The sequence below is a fragment of the Callithrix jacchus genome, chromosome 17 (genome assembly GCF_049354715.1).
Source record: "Callithrix jacchus isolate 240 chromosome 17, calJac240_pri, whole genome shotgun sequence".
Lineage (NCBI taxonomy): Eukaryota > Metazoa > Chordata > Mammalia > Primates > Cebidae > Callithrix > Callithrix jacchus.
This window is the reverse complement of record NC_133518.1, coordinates 37,070,754-37,096,307: the sequence shown is the minus strand read 5'-3', so window position 1 is coordinate 37,096,307 and position 25,554 is coordinate 37,070,754. Positions and strand designations below refer to the sequence as shown.

At 34.5% G+C, this 25,554-nt stretch overlaps 1 long non-coding RNA gene and 1 pseudogene across 1 annotated transcript in view; both read right to left on the bottom strand.

Annotated features, from left to right (window-relative positions):
• The window catches only part of LOC108588829 (uncharacterized), a 147,495-nt gene that overhangs the window by 32,799 nt on the left and 89,142 nt on the right, over positions 1-25,554 (bottom strand). The gene's annotated exons all lie outside the window — the stretch shown is intronic.
• LOC128930007 (heterogeneous nuclear ribonucleoprotein A1-like) lies at positions 21,416-23,639 on the bottom strand (annotated as a pseudogene).

Sequence of the window (25,554 nt, the reverse complement as noted above, 5' to 3'; positions counted from 1 at the left end):
AGTTAGGATATAATTGCAATAATCTTTAAGCAGGATTATGGTGACTCAGACCTATGTGGGAAGTGATATCATAGAAAGAACTGCTGATATTCTGGACATATTATCAAGATAAAAGCCGGTAAGATTTGCTGAACCAGAAATGGGGTGTGACAAAAGGCATAGAGTAAAGGAGGACTCCATACAAATTTTCCCTAAGCATTTGAAAGAACTGATTTGCTCTGAATGACTGGATGGTCTTTCTGAACTCTGCATCTGACTCTCACTTATGACTAAAGATCTTTAATGCCTCTCTACTGTGTCCATTCCAGTTTCCTTAGTTGGCACCCAAGCACTCTCCGACCCACCATGGCATCACACTAGGCATTTGTCTACCGCGCTAGGGCTAGCCCTGTATCTCCTTGAGCCTATTCTTGTGTCATACATGCTGAAATATTTGAGTCCTTTGAAATGCTACACTGTCTTAGGTCTTAGCATATTTACATCACCATATTTTGTGTTTGTAATTACCTTTGTCCATTCCCTCAAATAGGTAACCTCCTATGATATTTAGAGATTCCATTGAGATGTTAACTCTTTTAAAACAACCTCAAACCATTCCTTGTGCTTACCCTTCCCAACCTTGGGGAGGTTCCCTGTGTCTTAGATGCTCCCGTTATCTTACACCTGTTTCATTGTATTGCAAGTGTCAATCTACATGGTAGCCTTTTCACATGGCTTTGACTGTTTGGGGGCATTATGGTAAGCAGAAGCCATACACTATTTGTCTCTGTGGTGTCAGCTGTTGGCTCAGTCTATGCAATTAATATTTATTAATGGGATTAAAAACTGATAGTGCTTTTACAAATATTTTTGTCTGTGTTGTTTCAAATTGTGTTTGGAAACATCTAAAAGTTTTGAAAAGTGGCCTGTAGCATGTAAAAAAATAATTTTATTATTTCATGGGAAAAATAATGGTAAATAACTAAGCAGCACTCTTTTGGCAAAACATGTTATTTGACAATTATGAAAACAACTTCAGTTTAAAAAAGAAAGAAAAACTCAGTGTGCAACGTTTTTAAAACCTAAAATTTTAGATATGATATTAGCAAATAAAAATCTGTAGACACATGTTATACCATAGTTTCAATTTTTCCCCTAAATACTAATGGGGCATTTTATTTTGGATAATTTATTTCATTGGTATTGCTTCTACACCCATAGCTGAAGATAAATAGCCATAATCCATCCAAGTTTTCCCCTTAGAATAGCATATTTTAATGTTTTTCTTGGTATCAAATAATCCTATGAAACAGTGGAGGATTGTATAAAAAGGCCAATAAAGACTGCTGTGTATTCACTGACTAATGGTGCAGTTCCATGACTCAGAGAAAGAGTCGTTATTAATAGCCTTAGTTTACAATGTTCACTAATGAGAAAAATGTAAGATAAAATTTGTCAACCAGACCACAATATAAGAGAGGCTAAACAAAAATTATGTTTAATTTTCAAAATAAAAGGTTTAGACACCAGCTGGCTGTCTAGGAATACAATCCAAGACTCAGGAGTTGGAAATATGTTAAAATCCACATCCCCCCCAAAAAAATATTGACGTCAAAAATAGGGCAATTTCAAAATAAACTATATCTTAATAAAAATCATGTTCATGTATAATAAACATTAAGAGCAATAAAGTTGCAACAATTTAATAAATATTAAGGCCAAATATCTAGAGTCTGTTCAATAGATAGAGTCTGTTCTCTCACGAATGAGAGATACACACATACACATATGTGTATATATGCCTTTTATTTTATTTATAGTTACAAGACTCCAGAAGAGAATCAATATAGTAAAATGCATTACACTATGTTCAAGATCAACTGGAACTTCAATGGTTCTGATTTTTTAGTAAAATTTTAAGTAACAGGGCTTGAATTCCTTTAAGAGTAGGAAATATACTTTCATGTAAGAAAGATTAAGAAAAGAGGAGGAGGACTCTTTGACATGTAATATATATTTGAAAACCTGAACATTTTGATGCATGTATACAGCTCAGAAAATGTATTGCTCTATTTCCAATACTTCCAATTGAGCAAGTAGAGAACAATTTGGTAGTCCTGGCACCACTATAGATTCTTGGGCAACTCTGGGGTTAGGAAACCTTGGTGGGAGATTGGGTGGGTATAAACATACTTCAGACTTTGCTTGAGACACATTTCTTGCCTGTACCCACTGATTATATATTAAAGGCATACACTTTACATCTGAAGTGTCTTTGGGACAGTAATGTTATTACTACCTGATCCAAAAGCATAAAGTCATATCCCTTTGTATCCTTCTAAGAAATTAATAAGATGCAGAACTTTAGATTTCTTGACTAACAAAGAACTTGCATAAAATTAAATACAAATTTAATGACTATCAAACAACCTCAATATTTGCATGTTTAGAATGAAATCTGGTATATTCACTTGTTTAGAAGATGATTGATGAAATATGTACATACTTAGTTTTACTTAGTATTTTAATTACACAAAGAATATATGAATATATTCCTATTACACAAAGGATTTCACAGAATATAGAAACATATTTATATATTATTATACATTTGTTACACAAATAATAATCAATTAAATATTGATTAATTGAGATAAAGAACTCCCATTGATTAACACTGCAAATGCAGCCTCATGACACAGCATTGTATTTCTTACATGCACATATGACTACGTATGTTTTATACTTTGTGTATCTTACGTCACCAGTCTCACTCAGTCCATATTATTCTTCAAGTTTTGCTTTTTTTTCTTTTTCCACATGGTTGAAAAATTTTTCCATGTCTGGTCATGTAGATAGTAGCTTATAGCTTTTGTTTGTTTTTTGCTTAACTCCTGTACAGTATTTTATGCAATTCAACATCTATAGTTCATTTAAACATTACACTATTAATGGATGTTTAGATATTTAATTTTTTTCCTTCTTTCCTTTCTTCCCTTCTCTTTCTTTTCCTTATTTCTTTTTATTTTCCTATTAATACAATGCTACCACAAACATGACGCATCTACAAATAAAACTGAGAGGGAATATTTCTGGATTGAAGGATCTACTCATTTACGTTTTTATAAATAATTTCCAATCATATTCCAAAAATATATATCAAATTATTTCTCCTCCAACAATGTATAAGAAACACTAATTCCTCTACAACACTTGATACTATTAAGATAATAACGCTTGCTATTACTGGATAATGGATAAAATATGTACCTTATTGTTGTCTACATTTACCCTATATTGCCCTCATGAATAGTAAAGCTGAGTATCCTTTTATATGTTTATTGGTCATTTGTACTTCTTTGCCACTATATAAATATCAAATAAATAAATGATTAAATTACGGAAACAATACATTTAGAGTGCTAGGGAAATGAAAGTCAATCACTGACATCCAGGAAAATGAAAATGCTTCCCTAGTATTATGACTACAATCTTATTATGCCAAACATAGAAATTAAATAGAGCTGCTTTATTTTTATTATACACAAGGAGGTCATATATGATTCCTGGTTGACAACTGGACTACACTTAATATGAGTTTACCAGCCCACTAGACATTGAAATTCATGCCAATTATATTTATTTTCTTTCTGTGTGTGTGGCATTTCTCGATTTAGCATCTGTAGTTTAGTTTGCATTATAATACTACTTATCATTTTTAGTTTTAAGTAGGCTTAGGGGTGGTGTGTTTGTGTGTATATATTTTCAACCTTTGAAAAAATTGTGTGAAAGTTCACATTTACCCCACTTTCTTTACCTCCATCGTTCCCTTGATGTTTGTAGCTCCTTTTCTACTCCTAAGCACTGTTTTCTCCTTTTCTTGTCTGTCTGTATCACCACAACATGCTTCAGAGTCTTCATTCACACTAGGATTTAAAGCATTACCTCTCCTAATAGTACTTGATTCTACCTGTATTAGTAATCGAACTCTTAAACTAAATGAGAGAAATTCCAAGTGGTAGAATTGCTGAAATCAGTTCATTAGAGGGAGATAGTGTATTTCTGATCAGCAGGGATAGCCCTAAAGCTAATGCCTAAAACATTACATGGGCTGTTATCCAGTATTGAACTAATTGGACTTGGTCATTTAATTGCCACAAACATAGCTAATTGACTATGTGTGAGGCACTGTACTAAAGTCCTAAAGTGAAATTTTCAAATTTAATCCTCATATCATCCTTATTCTTTTCAAGGCATTAGGAAACTGAGGCTTAAGCACATATACAAGGAAAAACTATGTATGCAAACATGCATCGTATAACTAGGATAGAGCTACCTTTCAAAGCTAACCTTTGTTGGCACTAATGCATAACTTTAGGATACTAAAAATGGTCATGAGATCCAGAAAACATTGAAACCACTCTTAAACATTAAACATGTCCCAACTTTAAGTAAACTTATATAAATAACTGGAATAAAGGCTATTTCCAAATTATGCAAACCCTTTTATTTTAGCACATTTACTGATTTCTTGGGCATTATATTAAAAATGGAACAAAAGCATAATATGAGAACTAACACCATACTAAATTGAGAGGATCTTGATCTTGAAGGATCCAGCAGAGAAAAGGAAAGTCTCATAAAGCATGTGGCATATCTGATGTCAAATTTATTCATATAAGGACATTGCTATAAAATGTAAATATCTTCAAAGGATTAACCCTTCAACATCATAAAAATATGCACATGTTCAAAGGGGGTGAAGCATTTTCTAATCTGAACATCTTTAAAGGGGGAAATCAATAAATGGCATGAAAAACTTCAAAGCAAGACCTCCTGTCAATGACAGAAGTTCCTCAGCACTGCAGAGGCTTTGAAGGAGGACTCCCAGTGCTGGGAAACCTTTGAAGTGACTGAAAACAGACATTTATAATTATGGAAAGGTGCAGTGTCCAGCAGGGATAGTACAAAGACATGTCTGAGGTAGGTACAGGCAGCGATTGGGAGGTGGCAGGGACACTGACCTTGCAGCCTCTCAACCTAAAAGCCTTTGGGGTCAACTCAGTAATCATATGTAAAACGGCAAGTGTGGAGTGAGAACAGTGGCAAACAGCTAGAAACCAAATTATTTTAGGTCTCACATTTCAAAAAGAAAAAAATGCTCAGCACCCCCAAAGCTGATCTTAATACATACCGCCTGTGCAGGGTTATTGTGTAGCTGCCCGATCTATTAAGCTGTTACCAACATTCAGTTTTCTGCAAACAAGTGTTCTATAAATGTAAAAAAATCGCAGGGTCAGCTTCTTCAGATCCCTTAGTTCCCAGATTGATGGGACTGAAATATTTTTAAATGTAGTTATTTTATAAATCAGATGATGTACTAAAGGATGAAAAATGATTAAAATCTACAACTTAACTGCTGTTTAATTTAAATCAAAACGATTTTGAGCCAGTTATTTGATATCTAATTTCCAGAACTCAATTGAGACCTTTTTGCATGTCACAATAGGTAGGACTACCACTAAATTGGGAGTCAAAGGCAACCTAGGTAAAGTCAAAAGAGGTCAATTATGATGTTTATTCCCTAAAGTTTTGCCTTATTTTGCCTGACATCCACAGGGCCTAGTGAGTTAATGGCATCCTCTTGCTTCTTGGTGATGTTCATCATAGAGCCTCCTTTCTCCCAATGGTTCTTTCATCAATCAAATATTTATTGATCATAAAAGTATTCTAGGATCTATTCTGGGTACTTGGGGTATAGTAATGTACACAGAAACTCCCTGATCCTACAGAGATTACAGGCTAGGGAGGGACACAGGCACTGACCGATAATCAAACAGAAAAATGAAAATTATACCATAATAGGGGCTTCAAATAAAAGATACTTGAAGGACTTGGTATGTTCTGAAGCAACAGATAGGCCACCCTTAGAAAATGACAGTTGGCCTGAAAGCTAAAGGATCAGTAGTCATTACCCAGGAGAGCTGGGGTAAGGATGATTGCATCAGGAGAGTAGGTTGGGTAGAGGGAGCAGCAAGTATAAAAGTCATGTGATGGGACAAGATAAATAACACTTTTGTGAAGAAGGAGAAGGTTTAGTTATGGAGGGGCTAGATGATGCAGACTTTCATGGAGAAGAGTTAGGGAGAGACCAGATTATGCAGACCTTGTTAATGACTTTGGTCCTAATCCCCAAATCAATTAGAAATCCTTTGAAGCATTTTAAGCATATGTCTGATAAAATCAGATCTGCATATTGAATAGATGATTTTTGCTTGAATGTGAAGAATACCTAGAGAGGAAAGAAAGGAACAAGAGTGTCCAAGAGGAAACTAGTTAGGAGGCCACTAGAGTGACTAAGGCAAGAGATGATGGTAGCTTGGACTAAGGTTGTGGCAGTGATAATGATGGAGACAAGTGGGAAGAATTGAGAGACATCTTAGGTGTAAAACTGATAAGATTCAATGTTGGACTGAGAGCACATGGACACAAGTTGGGGAACAACACACACTGGGGCCTGTCAGGGAGTAGGGGAAGGAAGAACATCAAGTTAAATAGCTAATGCATCTGGGGCTTAATATCTAGGTGATGGGTTGATAGATGCATCAAACAACCATGGCACACATTTATCTATGTAACAAACCTGCATGTCCTGCACACGTAATCCAGAAAATAAAATAAAATTAAAATTAAAATTACATTCTTTATGCAGTCTATCATTGACGGGCATTTGGGTTAGTTCCAAGTCTTTGCTATTGTGAACAATGCTGCAATAAACATACATGTGCATGTGTCTTTATAATAGAAAGATTTATAATCCTTAGGGTACATAACCAGTAATGGGATTGCTGGGTCAAATGGTATTTCTAGTTCTAGATATTTGAGGAATCGCCACACTGTCTTCCACAATGGTTGAACTAATTTACACTCCCACCAACAGTGTAAAAGCATTCCTGTTTCTCCATACCCTCTCCAGCATCTGTTATCTCTTGATTTTTTAAGATCGCCATTCTAACTGGTATGATGTGGTATCTCAATGTGTTTTTAATTTGCATTTCTCTAATGACCAGTGATGATGAGCTTTTTTTCATAGGTTTGTTGGCTGCATAAATGTCTTCTTTTGAAAAGCGTCTGTCCACATCCTTTGCCCATTTTTTGATGTGGCTGTTTTTTCTATAAATGTGTTTAAGTTTTCTGTAGATTCTGGATATTAGGCCATTGTCAGATGGGTAGATTGCAAAAATGTTTCCCCATTCTGTTGATCATTTACTGTTTGCTATTCATTTGAGGCAGTTCTTAAACTACTGGATACAACTGGATAGAAGTCTTTTGTCAAATACATGTAAATTCCTTCTGCCACTATAGAGTTTGCCTTTCCATTCTCTTAATAGTGTGTTTTGATGAACAGAAACTCTTAATTTTAGTAAAGTAATTATATTCTCTTACAGTCAGCATTCTTTGTGTTTTATTTAAGAGGTCTTTGTGTACACCAAATTCATTAAGATTTTTTTTTTCTGTTTTCACCTCAAACTTTGTTTTATCTTTTATCTTAGTATTTACATTCCATCTAGAATTGGTTTTATTTTACCTGGAATGGGGTAAATATTCTTTTTCTCAACATGTATATCTAATAAACCCATTATAACTTATTGGAAAGAACAAAGTTTGCTCCCATATTTGTGTCGACTTTGTCATAAATTATGTGACCACATAGTGTGGTTCTGTTTCTGGTTTCTCTCTTCTATTTGTCTATTCTTGCCCCTCTACCACAGTGGTGTAATTACTGTAGCTTTTAATAAGTCTTCATTTCTTGTAGTGTAAACCATCCAGCCTTGTGTGTGTGTGTGTGTGTGTGTGTGTGTGTGTTATTCTTTTTATGTTTGCCTTGGCTGTTATTTGTCCTCTGAATTTTATATACATTTTAGATTCCGTTTATCAATGTATAAAGAACATTCTTCTTGAATTTTGATTGGAATTACATTGCCATATGCATTTTTAAAGACTTAAACTCTTCAGTTCCAAAAGTGGAGAACTACTGAACAAACGATTGTCAAACTTTAGCACATATCAGAATTGTGTAGAAGACTTGTTAAAAGATAAATATATATACAAGTCACTGGGCTCCACCCCCAGTATTTCTGATTCACTAGATACTTGAGGAATCTCCACACTTGGGCTGGGGCCCAAGAATTCGCATTTCCTACAGTACCCAAATGACAGTGACAGTACTTGAATACTTATAGAAACATTGCTGTAGCCTATGATCTATAACTATATAGTCAGAAACTCTTGTATTTCTTGCTATTTATCAAATCAAGTCATGGTAAGCTGATATTCCCAAAAGCTGATGAGTATAATAAAAGCCTATATTACAATTCTTATAAACACGTAAGTGTATGGGCTATAGAATAGATAAGTGATAATCATGTTCTGACTAGTATAATACAGTGGCCTAGACTTGATTTTATTTACAATAAGGGAAAATCAAATTGTGGATGAAGAATGAGTTCTTCCAAGGAAAAACATAAAACTCTTTGCTGACTCCAATAGTATTATTTATTGTCTTCCCTTGAGTTGGATCAGTCATTCTATAAGCATTATTATTTTAAAAATCTGTAACAAGACCAATGGTATTTCAGTCCTGATGCATTCTTCTGCATTAATATCATTGCAATGTAGCTCAAACACTGGACTTCTCACCTACTATGCTTATATAATATGTTTTATATATATATACATATATATATATATATTTAGATTAGTTATTTTTGTGATAAAAATATAGTACTATCTTTAGGAAACTTTGCTATTTGCTTTCTTGCTTATGCCTTTATATAATTATATTTATAGATCTGGCAGAAGAATCCAAAATGAAAAAGACCCACTCCTGTTCTTAGACTTACAATTTGTCCCACTCAGTAGTCTCGCTCTGTCACCCCAGGCTGGAGTGCAGTGGCACAATCTCAGCTCACTGCAACCTCAGCCTCCTGGGTTCAAGTGATTCTCCTGCCTTAGCCTACCGAGTAGCCGGGATTACAGGCACCTACCAAGATGCCTGGCTAATTTTTTGTGTTTCTTTTTAGTAGAGACGGGATTTAAGCGTGTTAGCCATGAGTGTCTCAATCTCCTGACCTCATGATCTGCCCACCTTGGCCTTCCGAAGTGCTGGGATTACAGGCATGAGTCACCATGCCTGGTCCCTGGTGTCTTTTACTGTTCCATTTCAAATATACCTTGCTATTAGTAATTATCACTGCACACAGGAGAAAAAGTATTCTGAATGACACACAGTAGCAAATCAAACCTCAGTACTTGCTCCTAAAATGATCATCATGGGTGCATAATCATTAACACACTTAAAAAGTGAAAATCAGAATGATTTCACAATCATAGTTCACAGGCCAGTTCACTGGCACTCTAAGCCATTTCTCAGCAGAATGAGGGTGGAGATATTTCTCTCTACTTGAGAAAAATGAAAGTGCCATTTTTGACATATGTTTCTAAACATTTTCTTCAAATCCAGGACTTGGCCAAGTCTTTAACTTGGAATGTCATTTAAATGTAGAAATGTTTTAGTGCACCCACATTCATTTAATATGTTTTGATACTAAATCTCAGAGGGTGTAAGTGACTTTTGCAAAGTCATGATGCTACACGGTCATAGACCCTCGGGTCATAGCCCACAGTGCCTCTTACCACTACATGCTGCTGACTCCTATTTCTCCAGCACTAACAACTGGCAACACTTAGTATCTATCTTTTTTCCATAGTTTTGTCACTCCCAAACAGTAAGTAAATTGACATTCGAGGCTGTAAGGAAAAAATTATGGGCAACTGAAACTCAGAAGCTGGTGTTTTATGGGATTTTCCTAATTTTCCCTCTCTGTTTGATGGATCATGTTATATTCCTCCCTGTCGCCTTCCATCAACAACTTAACCTTTTCATTATTTAACATGAGCCTATTACATCCACGAGAAACATTTTCCCAAAAACAATAGGTACTGCATGTTATATTCCTTGACATTCCTGCAAAGTGTTTCTTAATCCTCAAGTGTACTTTCTCAAAAGCCCACTTAAATAATAAACCCACCCCCATTAAATATCTTAGAAGTAACTCCACACATATGCAAATGCTACAGCTATTGTAGACGCATTTTTGTTAAAATTCAGTTGAAGATCATTATCAATAATAACAGTGACACCAATAAAAAAAAATGCATGTAAATAACATATGTAAATAGGAACAAAAGATTTAGCTTAAGAGGATGGCATATATTTATTAAATATTTATATTTATAAATATTGCAAATAAATTTTATTATTAGAGGACAAACTTCTGATATCAAATGCAAAATATCTGAAGTTCAAACATGCTTGTGAGAAGTCACTCTTGGGGTGAATGTAAAGTCTAGTTAATAATGACTTCAGTTAATTATAAACCTTTTAATTAATACATAACTCAAAGTTAAGATATTGAGTAAATCAAAAACAAGTCATCTTATTTGCTGATTATTTTTTTTAAATTTAAATATCAGCCAGAGTAATGGCCATTTGTAATGACATAGATAGTTTATGTTCACATACATTCATTCTTAATATTCTAATATGTTAAAAACCAATATAATGACCATAAAATAGAGAATAAAAATAAAAAATTAGAGGAAGACAATTAGAGTTTTTGTTACAAAACATTTTGCTCTTATTTTTACATTATATTTTCTGCAGCTTGTTCATATGTCTTTCATGCAAGTAGAATTTGCGTCTCCAAACATCAGAGATCAGAGCTCTGCATAATGTACGTAAAATATGAATATTAAAAGCTTTTCAAAAATTGTTCAATAACTGTGACATATGAGAATTTTCAGGGTTTTATTTGCTACCCAAGAAGGAGCTAGCACTTTGTTAGAATTAAGAAGCATTTATCACGAAATAATTCTCTCTAGTGTTCACATGAGAGTGGCCAAAGAATGAGATATCATCATCGTGGCAGCCTGACTTCACACCTCCTTCTGACAAGATCCCAGTCTGAGTGTGTGCTTCAGAGTTTGGACTAGAAAAGTCCGTAGTTTTCTTTGGTCATTTATACCTCATCATTTCAACTGTGAGCAAAAGAGAGACATGAAAGGAAGCTGACATTTTCTCAAAAGCATCAGCTACAATGAATCAAGTTTGACTCAATATATCACTTCCTTAATAATATTTAATCATTTCTATACTACAACAAATGCAATTGATTGAAAAGCAACTGAGATATGAGACTAGACAGATTTTCTGTGATGTAAAATACTTTTAAATATTCAATTTCACTGACACTGAAATGCTAAGCAGCTCAAGTTTTTCTTAATCTGGATTAGAAAATAACGTTTTTATTTCCCAAAATTTTTTCCTAAGATTATTAGTATTTTGTAATTTTAATATTGATCTTTGCCTGTATATAGAGAAGGTCTCATTTTATAAGTTGTTTTGGCAAATAACAATATACATAATTCTCGCTCCGAGCAAATTTTATAGATTATGAGATTCAAGATTAACAGATATATTATGGGTGATCAATGCATGACAACGGATTAATCACAAGATTTCATGTTTTAAAAGCATGCTCATGTTTTGACAGCAATAAGACTACAAACAGTTTCCAATGAGATAGAAACAATGTAAGAATGTGCCTATCCTGAAATGAAAAAAAAAATGAGTTTAATAAGGATTTCAGAAAAGTACCTTTAGCTCCTTTTTCTTTTCTTTCATTGGTTGACATTGTTTCAGGTATACAATTATCATATGAATGAAAACTCTAGTCCATGGCACCACATAGTAAATGTTCAGTAAACAAATGTTAATTTAAAAGTTGAATAAAGAAACTTGAAATAATTATTCATTTACATAAGAAAATGTTTATAATCTAAGTGATAGCTTGAGCTGTTATATAAAAATCATTTTCTTAATTGGAAATAGTTTTGTGGTATGCTTAACATCACATTCTTTGCCTATATGTGACTGTCAAATAACAGCTCTTTACTTTAGAGGCATTCCAAAGCTGCAGTTTAAGTTAATATTACATATACCTATTCTTCTGCTTTGAAGATAATCCATTTTTCATGTAACAGCAACTTTACCAGCAACACCTCTCCCAACACCCTCATTAGCTTATTTCCTGAACTATTGTAACAGCTTTTTACCTGGTACCCTTCCCCCTAATCTCCCCCGACTCCAATTCAGTCTTCCACGGAATGCCAGGTTAATCTTCCCAGGATCCTTCATGTAATACATTTTAATATATTTTAAAATCAAAACCATCACATGCATTGCTAGAGGGTATAGACTATTTTTTATAGTCCCTCAAACTCTAGAATGTAGAAATGTGCACCAATGAGGTACTCAAAATAAATGCTGACTATCAGAGTGCATACTATATGGTGTCAGTCCTGACTGTCCCTTACTAGCTATGTGCCCTGACTACTTAAGTCTTAGAAGCTTCTGTACTGTCTTTCCATAAACGAAGACAATAACAATATTTACTTTATAAGATTATTCTGAAAATCAACCTGATAATTTATGTGAAGGGCTTAGCACTGTAGTGGGCATATAAGTTCTAAGAATATTGGTATAGACTAGTTGCTAGTAATGTTAACAGTAAGTTTTCTCACAACTCTTCCCTGCCACTACCCAATCAAAAAGCACACATACTTTCATATCCAGCCAAACTAAGCTTCACAACTGAAGGAAAAATAAAATCTTTTATAAACAAGAAAGTACTTAGAGATTTTATTACCATCAGGCCTGCTTTACAAGAGCTTCTGAAAGAAGCATTACACATAGAAAGGAACAATCAGTATTAGCCTTTCTAAAAATATACCAAAAAGTAAAGAGCATCAACATAAAGAAGAATTTACATCAACGAATGGATAAAATAGCCAGTTAACATCAAATGGCAGTAACCCTAAATTTAAATCGACTAAATCCCCCAATCAAAAGATACAGCCAAAACCCAATGGTATGCTACATCCAGACCCATTTCACATCCAAAGATACACAAAGACTCAAACCAAAGGAATGGAGAAAGATTTACAACCAAATGGAGAGCAAAAATAAATAAATAAATAAATAAAAAGCAGGAGTTGCAATTCTCGCATCTGATAAAATAGATTTTAAAGCGACAAAGATATAATGGTAACAGGATCAATGAAACAATAAGAGCTAACGATCCTAACACCCAGATACATAAGACCTATAAAGAGATTTAGACTCAACGAGACAGAAAATTAATAAGGACATGCAGGACTTGAACTCAGATCCAGAACAAGTAAACTTAATAAATATTTATAGAGCTCTCCACTTTAAGTACACAAAATATACATTCTTGTCAATACCACATCACACCTACTCATAGGTTTAAATGAAATATTGATCGGCCATTATTAATACTCATTTTTAGAATAAAGCAACATTCCCGTTCTCTCTCCCTCCTTTTCTTCCTCTATCTTCCTCTCCTTCACTCCCTTTTTTTTTCTTTCCTTCTCTCCTTTCAAAAAAAAAAAAAAAAACAAACAAACAAAAAAACAAAACAAAAAGCATACATACTCCCTACTACTATTTCTCTAATGTGGGTGCTTCCTACTCAGCTCAGCCCATTTTACTGACAATAAATATTTTTAATATGAAAATTTCCAATATTTTATTTTCTAATTAATGCCTAATTTATTATTTTAAGTGAGAGGGAGGTCAGACAAAATCTTTTCCTCTGTATGGTCATTGTTAGTTTCATGATGAACAGTTGACAATAGTTTTTTAGGCCATGGAATTGGGTAAGTGGAAGCCATGCAGGAGAAAAGACCAGAATGGACAAAGTGTGATAGCCATAGCAGACAGGTTTGCAAAAGCTGCTGGGGCAGCCCTTTTGGAATATCCTAACAGTAACTGCCTTTGGGATATGGGAGGTGAGCTGTGAAGGGTTTACTATACTGATAGTTATCTAGGATAAATTCTTCATTATTCTTCTTGTGTTGTTGTTGTGATATTTGTTGCTGGGTTTTGTTGTTGTTGTTGTTGTTTCTTTGTTTCCTAGATCTACCCATGTAGGTATGGAGATGTGGCAAAGCAATCTGAAAAGCAATGTATTATAGTAAGATTTGAAGAATTTCTCCAGTCCCTCAATTTGAAATACAGAATGATGTGTAATGTTTGTAGCTCACTTATGACTAACAAAAATTTTTAAAGTAAACTTTGTGTTGTATAATTTTGGAAAGTTTATTTGAAGCAGAATAGATTAAGTAGAAAATGGCCCTTTTTGTGTATATCTGTGTGTTCTCATTTATAGGCTTTTTGTTGTTACTAGGGATTAAAAAACAAACTTTATTAAGTCAAAATGACAAAATATTACTATACAGGACCGTGTACTTTAAAAAAATTAACTCTATTAAGGACATCCCTTCAAGTCTTTGAAGATATGTCTACATTTACTATAAGTATGGAATTATAGAATAGCAAAATTATTAATTATTAATTTAATCTCTATCTATTATAGTAGTCCTGCTTTATCTGCAGTTTCACTTTCCATGGGTTTCAATTACTCATGGTCAACTATGGTCTAAAAATATTAAATGAAAAACTTCTAGAAATAAACAATTACAGATTTTAAATTGTGCACCATTCTGAGTAGCACAATGAAATCTGGCTCCCTTCCACTGGGACGTGAGTCATCCCTTTGTCTAGCATATTCACGCTATCTACCCTACCCCTGAGTTATTAGATTGACTGTCAGATATTAAAGTGTTTATTTAATAATGGTCCTAAAGTGCAAGAGTAGTGATGCTGGCAGTTTGGATATGCCAAAAAGAAGCCAACTAAGTGCTTTCTGTAAGTGAAAATGCGAAAGTTCTAAACTTAAGGAAAGAAAAAAATCTTACGCTGAGGTTGCTAAGATCTACCATAAGAACTTATCTTCTGGCGCACTAATCGTCCATAAGCGTAGACGATACACTTGCAGTAGTAAGAAAATAAAAGAAATTCATGCTAGTTTTGCTGTCACATCTCAAACTGTAATGATTATGGCCACAGTGGTAAGTTCTTAGTTAATATGAAAAAGTCATGAAACTTGCAGGTGAGAGACTAATGGCAATCAAGTTCAGTATTATTCATGATTTCAGCCATTTACGGGGGATCTTGGAACATATCCTCTTAAGATAACAGAGGAGTATTATAATTTAGTCACTTACCCACTTATGCATATTCAAGTTGTTTTCAATTTACTAAAAATAATGCTTTAGTAATGAACATTTAAAATTTGTATGGAACATCTGAGCAACACTAGTTTCTATTTTTATGTTGTTAAATTGTGGGTATAGGTATTTTTAAGCTAATCACATCAAAGAATTCCCCAAACTGAAGTTCTCCTGAAAACTTGTTCTTCTCCAATTCTAAATGCTGAGAGTTCACCTCAGAGCTATACACAATAAAACATGTTATACGATTGAATCAGCACATGATTTGAAGTGTTGATGATCACGTGAATACAGGCACACCTTTTTTGTGCTTCACTTGATTGTGCTTTGCAGATACTGTATTTTTATACAAACTGAGGGTTTGTGGGGACCCTGCATTGAGCGAGTCTATTGGCATCATTTTTCCAAAAGCATGTGCTCACTTAATGTCTGTGTATTACATTTTGGTAATTCTCACAATAGTTCAGACTTTGTCATTATTATTATATCTGTGATGATGATCTGTGATCAGTGATCTTTGATGTTACTATTGTAATCGTGGATATGGTGAAAATAGCCAGAGAAATAGAACTGGAAGTGGAGCCTGAACTTGTCACTGAATTGCTGCACTCTAATAATAAAACTGGAACAGGCAGGGAGTTGCTTCTTATGGATGAGCAAAGCAAGTGGTGGAATTTACACCTGGTGAGGATGCTGTGAACATTGTTGAAATGATTAAAAATAATTCAGAATATTCCATGCATTTAGTTGACAAAACAGCAGCAGGGTTTGAGAAGACTGACTTCAATTTTGAAAGAGGTTCTAATCTGGGTAAAATGCTATCAAACAGCATCACCTGCTACAGAGAAATTTTTCCTCAAGGAGCCAATCGATGCAGCAAACTCCTCTATTGTCTTGCTTTCTTTCAGAAATTGCCACAGCCACCCCAACTTCAGTTAGCAGATACCGACGTTGAGGCAGGGCCTTCCAAAGTCCACCAGGAAAAAGATTACCACTTGCTGCAGGCTTGGATGATCATTAGAACATTTTAGCAATAAAGTATTTTTTAAATTAAGGTAAGATATATGCTTTTTTCTTAACCTATAATGCTATTGAACACTTAATAGACTACACTACAATGTAAACATAAATTCTATATACATTGGAAAATCAAAAATTTATGTAACTCAGTTTATTGGGCTATTTGCTTTACGGTGGTGCCTGTAACCAAACCTGGAATATCTCTGAGATATACCTATAAATCTTACTTTGTCAACTGCACCCATTTATTCAGAAATGTGATCAAATAATACTAGTGAAAATATAATGCAGATAACCCTTGAACAATACTACGTGGGTCCACTTTTATTGGCTTTCTTTTCAATAAAAGTTAACTCCGAGTGTATGTTTGCCTCTTCTGTTCCACTTTCACCTCCTCCATATTTTCTGCCTCTGCCACCCAGAGACAGCAAGACCAACCCCTCCTCTTTCTCTTTTTCAGCCTAGCCAATGTGAATGTGACAAGGATGAAGATCTTTATGATGATCCACTTCCACTTAATGATAAGTAAATATATTTTCTCTTCATTATGATTTTATTAATAACATTTTCTTTTCTCTAGCTTACTGTTTTGTAAGAATGCAGCATATGATGCATATAACATAAAATATGTGTTAACTGAACATTTATGTTATAGGTAAAGCTTCTGGTCAACAGTAGGCTTATTAGTAGTTAAGTTTTGGGGGAGTCAAAAGTTATATATAGATTTTCAACTGCAAGGGGGTGGGCATCCTGACCCTCAAGTTGTTCAAGGGTTAGCTGTATAGACAAAAATATGTCAATGGTTACTAACAGTATTTATAAATAAATACCAACTTGGAAAATTTAGAATACAGCATCCTAACAACAAGAAAATGCAAAATGGATAAAAAACAAACTGTGATAACCTGTAATCCCAGCACTTTGGAAGGCCGAGGTGGACTGATCACAAGGTCAAGAGATCGATACCATCCTGGCCAACATGGGGAAATCCCGTCTCTACTAAAAATACAAAAATTAGCTGGGCATGGTGGCATGCACCTGTAGTCCCAGCTATTTGGGAGGCTGAGGCAGGAGAATAGCTTGAACCCAGGGGGCAGAGGTTGCAGTAAGCTGAGATTGCACTACTATACTCCAGCCTGAGCAGCTGAGTGGGACTCTGTATTAAAACAAACAAACAAACAAACTGTGAAACTGTGAAATGGTAAAATAATACTGACTCACATTACTATCTTAAGAGACTTTCAAAAAAACAAAAAAGTCCTTGCCCTTCCTTCTTAAAATACCATTTATTTAGATGTTCATAAATGTTTTACCTGAATAGAAAAAAAAGGCAGTTGACAACAAAGTCCTTTTTGCAAGCAAGAAACAAAGAAAAATAATACATCAAGTCTATTGTACAGATGTCTAACCAGTGTAAATCATCTAGATTAATATCACCATTAAATATTTTCAAAATATGTTTGTCACTTATTTTATTGCCAAATCCTAAAAAACACAGGTAGTTTTTTGCCCTCTGCACTTCCCTGGTTGTAGGAGAATTGTTTTGTTACTCGACAGGGCTGCTCTTTCCTAATGCAACATCCCCATCTGGTGAAAATAGATCTTTGCAATCAAAGACTCCATGAGGTAGGAGCCATTAGTTGAATTTGTGCATAAATAAAGCCATTTTGGACTAAGAGATCACAATAACACTATTTTAAACTATATTTTGAAAGCATTTGCTTTACACTCAAAGACAAAAATCACATCAAAGTTGTTGCTACTATAGTTTTGTAGGAGGGGACTAGGGAAGTTTCAGGAAAGAGAAGGATAAATGCTGGAAGCCATTTCTAGTAATATTAGGACTGGCTACATTTGAAATTTATTTCAAATCCCCATCAGTTGGCAAAAACGAATCTTGACTCATTTTGGAGGCTGTAGATAAAAGTGCAGAACTATACAAAGAAAAGGAAAAAGCTTTATGGCAAATACGTATGCATAAAACCTTTTAGATATTTTATTCTTTTTCATATTTCTTGTTTTAAAAAAAAAGGCACTTTGTGACAATCAATTCACCACAGTTAGTAAGAGTAGGAAATAAGTGAGCCAGAAGACTATAAATATGAGGTTTACAGACACTTTGGTTACAATTATCCATGTCCTAGTTTTTCCTATTAGAGCTAATGAACAGTTTCTGTTATTATTATGTATTAAAAACATATATTTCTTTTAAAGTTTGCTTTATTAACTGACAAATAATAATTGTACATATTCATGGGGAACATAGTGATATTCGATACACAGAAGGTATAATGATTAGGTCAGGGTAATTAGCATATTCATCATCTCAAACATTTATTATTTATTTGTGTTAGAACTAGCTATTTAACACATGTATTATTGTTAATTATAGTCATCCTAAGTGGTATAGGTAACTTATTTCTCCTACCCAGCTGAAATTTTGTATCCCTTAACACATTTCTCCCTATTCCTCCTTTTACCTGTCATCAGTTTTTTCCTTTGTTCTACTTTTTATTTCTGTGAGAAACACTTTTTGTAGTTTCCCCATATAAATGAGTAATTTATACTAAATGTATTATATATATTTATATAAGGGGGAATATATATAAATTACACTTATATATATTTATATAATATTTATATATAAATTAAAGTTTCCACATATAAATGAGAACATGTGGTGTTTAACTTTCTGTTCCTGGCTTATTTCACTTAACATCCTCCAGTTCCATCCATGTTGCTTTAAATGATAAGATTTCATTCTTTTTTATAGCTAAATCATATTTCATTGAAAAAAACGTATTTCATATATTTCATTATTCTTAGCTCTAGTTTATATTTGGCAATGTATTTTAAAATTGAATAATTATAAGTATAAATGTTTATGCTGTTTTTATGGGTCCTGAATTATTTATTTAAGGATATGTAAAAATGGGCCAGGCATGGTGGTTCATACCTGTAATCTCAGCACTTTTGGAAGCAAAGGCAGGTGGATCACTTGAGGTCAGAAGTTCTAGACCAACCTAGCCAACATGGCAAAACCACATCTCTACTAAAAACACAAAAATTAACCAGATGTAGTGATGCAGTCCTGTAACCCCACCTACTCAGGAGGCTGAGGATGGAGAATCACTTGAACCTGGGAGGTAGAGGCTACAGTGAGCCGAGACTGCCATTGCACTCAAGCCTGGGTGACAGAGTGAATCTCCAAAAAAATATGTAAAAATGTGCTTGAAAAATCTAATTTTTTTTCATACAATGGTATGGGATTGGGATACATGGAGATTACAAGAGGCAGTAGGTATAATTTCATCACAGAGAAAACTAATAAAATACTGTATCTCTGAGTTCCCTGTTACTAACAAAGAAGAATAATTCTTAGTATCTCAGAATATTCCTATAAATTTTAAACATATATAGCTGCTTACTCATTTCTGTTCTCCCTACTTCCAAAAGTGTGATTGCAGTCAACTAAAATTATACACAGGGATATATATCCATAAAATAGTTGACTTCATGCATGGACACACACATCCACAGAAATATACTACAGTGGTTTATGGAAAGTAATGAATTTAACTAAACCTATAGAGTGGTTTTAAGAGTTTTTAAAAAATCCTATGAGCCACCTGTTAATTGCTTATTTATTTAGTTCAGAATTCATAGCTAACAGTGTTTTCACTTACTCTTATCTCTCTTGTTCTGTCTCTCTGGGTCTCTTTTATTTATAGCTCAGAGTGTGAGTCACACGATAGGAAATAGGGCAGTTTTTGTTCTTGGAAAAATTGCTTTCTGATCTTTTTTGCATGATAGTGATTAATTTATAAAAGCCTTTTTCTGGCTAGCAGCTCAATTTTATTTTTATTCCATTAAGTTTCTGCAAGCGTTTGATGTTGTTATTGTTCACAGAATAATAGAAAAAAAAATGTAATTTTCAAAAAAAATTATTCTTAAAGAAATGAAATAATGGCTTATTTTAGAAAGATCAGAAGCCTTCCTGATGGGGGGTAAATATAGATAATACATTTAGTATAAATTAAATACAAAGGTTATATTTAAAATAGGTGGCAATCTGGGAAAACTTCACTGTTGAAGTAAAATAAGTGCATTTATTAATACGACTTTAAAGGTCCTTGATTCTAACATACTAATATAGATTTTTTTTCCCCAGAGTCTCTTACATCCTCAACTAGTAAAAAGCATATTTTCTAATTTTCTGTTTCCAGTTTCTGTCTATTTCTCCACATAGAGCAATATTGTGTGTCTCTTTAAAGCTAATACTCTTGTAGAGGATTTCACACATACATACAAAAATATTTTTAAAAGCTAATATTTAAAAATATCAACCACATTTAATCAAGTTAAGTTGATTCTTCAGAGGCTGGATACCATAACAGTTAAGATTATGGGCTCTGAGTTTGAATCCTAAATGTTTTACTTACTAATTATTTACTTTAGGCAATAGATTAACCTCTTCCTGCATCATTTTCCCTCATCTGAAAAATGATATTTTATATATAATAACATATAAAGAAATGTACTGCCAAATAGTATGTGTTTAATACATTTTAGTTATTATTTATATTGGCCTCGAAAATTGTTCTTTAATAATTAATTTTTTTTTTTTTTTTTTTTTTGAGACAGAGTTTTGCTCTTGTTACCCAGGCTGGAGTGCAATGGCGTGATCTCGGCTCACCACAACCTCCGCCTCCTGGGTTCAGGCAATTCTCCTGCCTCAGCCTCCTGATTAGCTGGGATTACAGGCATGCACCACCATGCCCAACTAACTTTTTGTATTTTTAGTAGAGACGGGGTTTCACCATGTTGGCCAGGATGGTCTCGATCTCTTGACCTCATGATTCCACCCGCCTCGGCCTCCCAAAGTGCTGGGATTACAGGCTTGAGCCACCGCACCCGGCCAATAATTAATTCTATGTGTTCAGGGATTATCTTTCTAACTAACTTTGCCTACTCTTACTAAGTGCCTTATGTAAGCAAGTCTTGGCCAATATTTTAATGATGATAGAGAAGAATATTATCATTTAGGTCCAATAATCTAAGAAGTTTATTTAAGCCATAGTATCATGCATAGTAAAGCAATATTTCTTTTTTTAAAATTAAATCATTTATTGATTATATATGATAATGAATGATATACAAGCTTCATTCCCATCTATAATTTTATCTGGTACAATTATTCAATTTAGATATATTGCATAGGATGTTCCAAGAATCATTTTTATAACCAATAATTCCATGATTTTGCTTGGGTAATCCCTTTGAATGGTGAACTTCAGGTTACAACAGTAACTATCAGTTCAACTACACTAAGGTTTCTAAAGACAATGGCTTCTCCACCCAAGCAGGTTGTATATAAATTCCAAATAGAACCTGGCATCACCCTGAAGGAATTCTAACTTCACACTGTTGGGGAAATTTGCCAAAATGGCTTCAGCATATACTAATTTTACACTGCAAAATAAAAAAAAAAAAAAAAGACATCTATTTAGCGTCACAATCAGACTATTACATTTAGCAATCAACAGCATGAGTGCAAAAAAAAATCTACATTAAAACCCTTTGTTGGAATGCTTTATACTTTCCACAGAACAGAAACTAAAATAACCTGTTATACAATGAGTCAGAAATACAGTCCTCGAGTTTTTTGCCCATACACCTGAGTATTTGTCTAAAACATGTCTTCTCTGTAGCAGCTAGGCCCTGCCACTACTGTGCTTGGCTGAGTTCACAAATCCTGTAGCTTCCCTGTCATGTCTCTGGCTCTCCTCTCCTAATAAGCTTTGTTTCCTAATTAAAATCTGCCACTGCCATAGCTGCTGCTGCTACTAGAACAAGCATAGCCACCTTGGTTTAGTGGTCTGGCAAAGTATTGGCCTCCACCACCATAGGGGCCAGAGCTTCTGCCTCCAAAGTTTCCTCCCTTCATGGATCTAAAACTTGAAGATTGATTGTTGTAACTGCCAAAATCTTTGTAGCTTCCACCACCTCCAACACTGCTTCCAACATTACCAAATCCCTTATAGCCATCCCCACTGCCACCATATCCACCACCGCCATGGCTGCCACCAAGGCAACCATGACCACTGAAGTTTTCTCCAAGACAAAAGTTGTCATTCCCACCAAAACCACCTCCACGTCCACCACCAAAGTTTCCAGAACCACTCGACCTCTTTGGCTGGATGAAGCACTCCCCATCCCTTGGTTTGACAGGGCTTTCCTGACTTCACAGTTGTGGCCACTCACAGTATGGTGTTTCTTAATGACAGTCTTATCCATGGAGTCATGGTCATCAAAGGTTACAAAGGCAAAGGCCCTTTTCTTGCCACTGTCTCTGTCAGTCATGATTTCAATCACTCCAACTTTTCTATACTGCTCAAAATAATCTCTTAGGTGATGTTCTTCAGTGTCTTCTTTAATGCTACCAACAAATATCTTTTTCACAGTTAAGTGGGCACATGGTCTTTGAGAATCTTCTCCTAAGACAGCTCAAGAGTTGTCTCTTTGTCTTGAGACAACTCTTCCATCCACCTCATGCATCATGCATGTGGCCTTGCATTCATGGCTGCATCCACCTCCTCCACAGTGGCATATGTGACAAACCCAAAGCCCCTGGAAGGCTTGGTGTTTGGATCACTCATTACCACACAGTCCATGAGACTTCCCCACTGCTCAAAATGGCTCCTCAGGCTCTCATTGGTTGTTTCAAAGCTCAGCCTTCCAATGAGGCGCTTCCTCACCTGTTCATGCTCTTTAGGAGACTCTGACTTACACATGACGGCAAGGTGAAGAAAGGACTTTAATGATGCTTTCTCAGCGGCATCCACAGGCAGAAAGGAGCAAGCTCAGGAACATCTCTCAGCAATATTTTTTAATATTTGAAAAAGTTGTGTGTGTTCACAGATTATTTTTTCTTTCCTATTAAAAATTTTATTTAGAACTTTTTTTCAGATGTTTCTTTCAAGCTCCTGCTTATTTTTGGTAAAACTTTGGCTATGACCTCTACTTCAACAAGCAATTTTTTTCACATATCACATTATCATAGTCTGTATATTGATGAATTTTAAATAAAATCTTTTAGCTCTCTCTTTAGAAAAACAATATTAACCATATTAACAGATTAATAGATATAGAAAATGTGGTACATATTCACAATGGAGTACTATGCAGCCATAAAAAAAAGAAATCCAATCATTTGCAACAACACAAATGGCACTGAAGATCATTATGTTAAGTGAAATAAGCCAGGCACAGAAAGACAAACATCACATGTTCTCACTTATCTGTGGAATCTTAAAATTTAAACAATTGAACTCATGGACATAGAGAGTAGAAGCATAGTTACCAGAGGCAGAGAAGGGCATGAGGGATCTAGGGGGGGAGTGGGAATGGTTAATAGGTACCAAAAGAAATAACTAGAAAGAATGAATAAGACCTACTTGATGGCACAATAGGGTGACTATGGTCAATAATAACTTAATTGTACATTATAAAATAACTTAAAGAGTGTAATTGGATTGTTTATAACTCATAGGATAAGTGCTTAAGGGGATACATACCCCATTCTCCATGATGCACTTATTTCACATTGCGTGCCTGCATCAGAACATCTCATGTAATCCATACCTACACACACACACACACACACACACACACACATATTCCCCCTCAAAAAAATAAAATAAAAATAGAAAAAGGATATTAAAACTGAGTGACTGGCCAGGCACAGGGTATCATGCCTATAATGCCAGTACTTTGGGAGGCTAAGGCAGGAGGATTGCTTTAGGCCAGCAGTTTGAGATCAGCCTGGACAACACAGTGAGATGCTGTCTCTACAAAAAATAAGAAAACTTAGCCAGATGCGGTAGTGGGCATCTGTAGTACCAGCTACTCAGGAGTGAGGATCACTTGGACCCAGGAGTTTGAAGTTACATGAGCCATGATCATGCCACTGCACCCCAGTGTGGCCAAGAAAGAGATCCTGTCTCTAAAAAACAAAACAAAACCACAAAATCTGAAGTAAATTAAGACTACAAATTGGAAAAAAATATATTCAAGCCTCCAAATGGAGACAAGACAGTCAGTGACTTAAATCACGGACAGGCATGGGAAGAACAGACAGGCAAAAGGAAGTTTGAGCCTTTGCTCAAAAACATACAGCTTGTTTTATGGGATAAATCACTATTTATTTGAAGTTCAAAATGTGTCATGTTAGGCACAGTTGGAAAATTTGAATATTTTAAAAGTATTTTGGGTCATTTTGCATTTTTATTCCAGAAGCAAACACAAAAACTTTTATTTAAATCTTGAAAAACCGGTAGTGTGATGCCCCCCACCCCAAAACCTAAAATGCAATAAAAAAAATAAGAAAAAATAAATAAATAAATAAAAAATAAAATGAAATAAATAAAATAATTCTTGAAAAACCATAATAGGCACAAATCTCAATCCTTTTAGCAAAGATTAAATTTTTAGATTTAGTGTGTAGGAAAAACAAGAGGAAAAAAAGACTTTTCTAGTGTATTAAACTGTTATTTTTTTATTTTTCTTCAAGAGTATTAAAGGTTTTCACTATGGAGTCCCCAGTTCAATGATATCTAAATTACCAGAAAAATATATGTAAAGTCACTGGAGGACTTTGAAAGCAAAGATATGAAACACAAACCCATTTTACAGATGGCCTGAGGGTTTTTACAACATTATTCAGCAACATTTAGTATTTCATCATGCCAGATTTTCCTTATTTAGAAAACATTTCTGCTGTGTAAATGACACATCCAAGAGAAAACTGTAACTGTTCACAAATGAGGTTGGATTTACTTTTTAATAATTTAAAAATTCCCAAACTCTAACCAGTTTGTGATTTTAAAGTACCAATGATCATCTCCAAAAGTCAAAAGTTACGGATTATTAAATCTTGAAAAACGCTGTGCTAGAATTTTGAAAGATGCCTCGATTCATTTGTTGGACATTTCTATCTCTAGGGAAACAATGGGGAATAACAGTGTTGTTGAGAAACAGAGACAGTGACTGCAGATGGCAGGATAAGCAGGGAGGAGGCTGTCCATAGGCTAAAGAGAAACTGAGTGAAAATAATGGCTGGACCTCTTGGAAATGGCCCAGTATTCACAATTCTATGTAAGATTTACAAGACTTAATTACTACCTCTGTGGGAAATAAAGGAGTAGACAGAATCAAGTATAATTTTAGGATATTTATTTTGAAAGAAAAGATATTTGATTGGGCTATTATATTGAAAAATAAAAGAAATAAAGGAAGAAAAGAAATAAATTTCTATGTGGACATAATGTTTTTAAA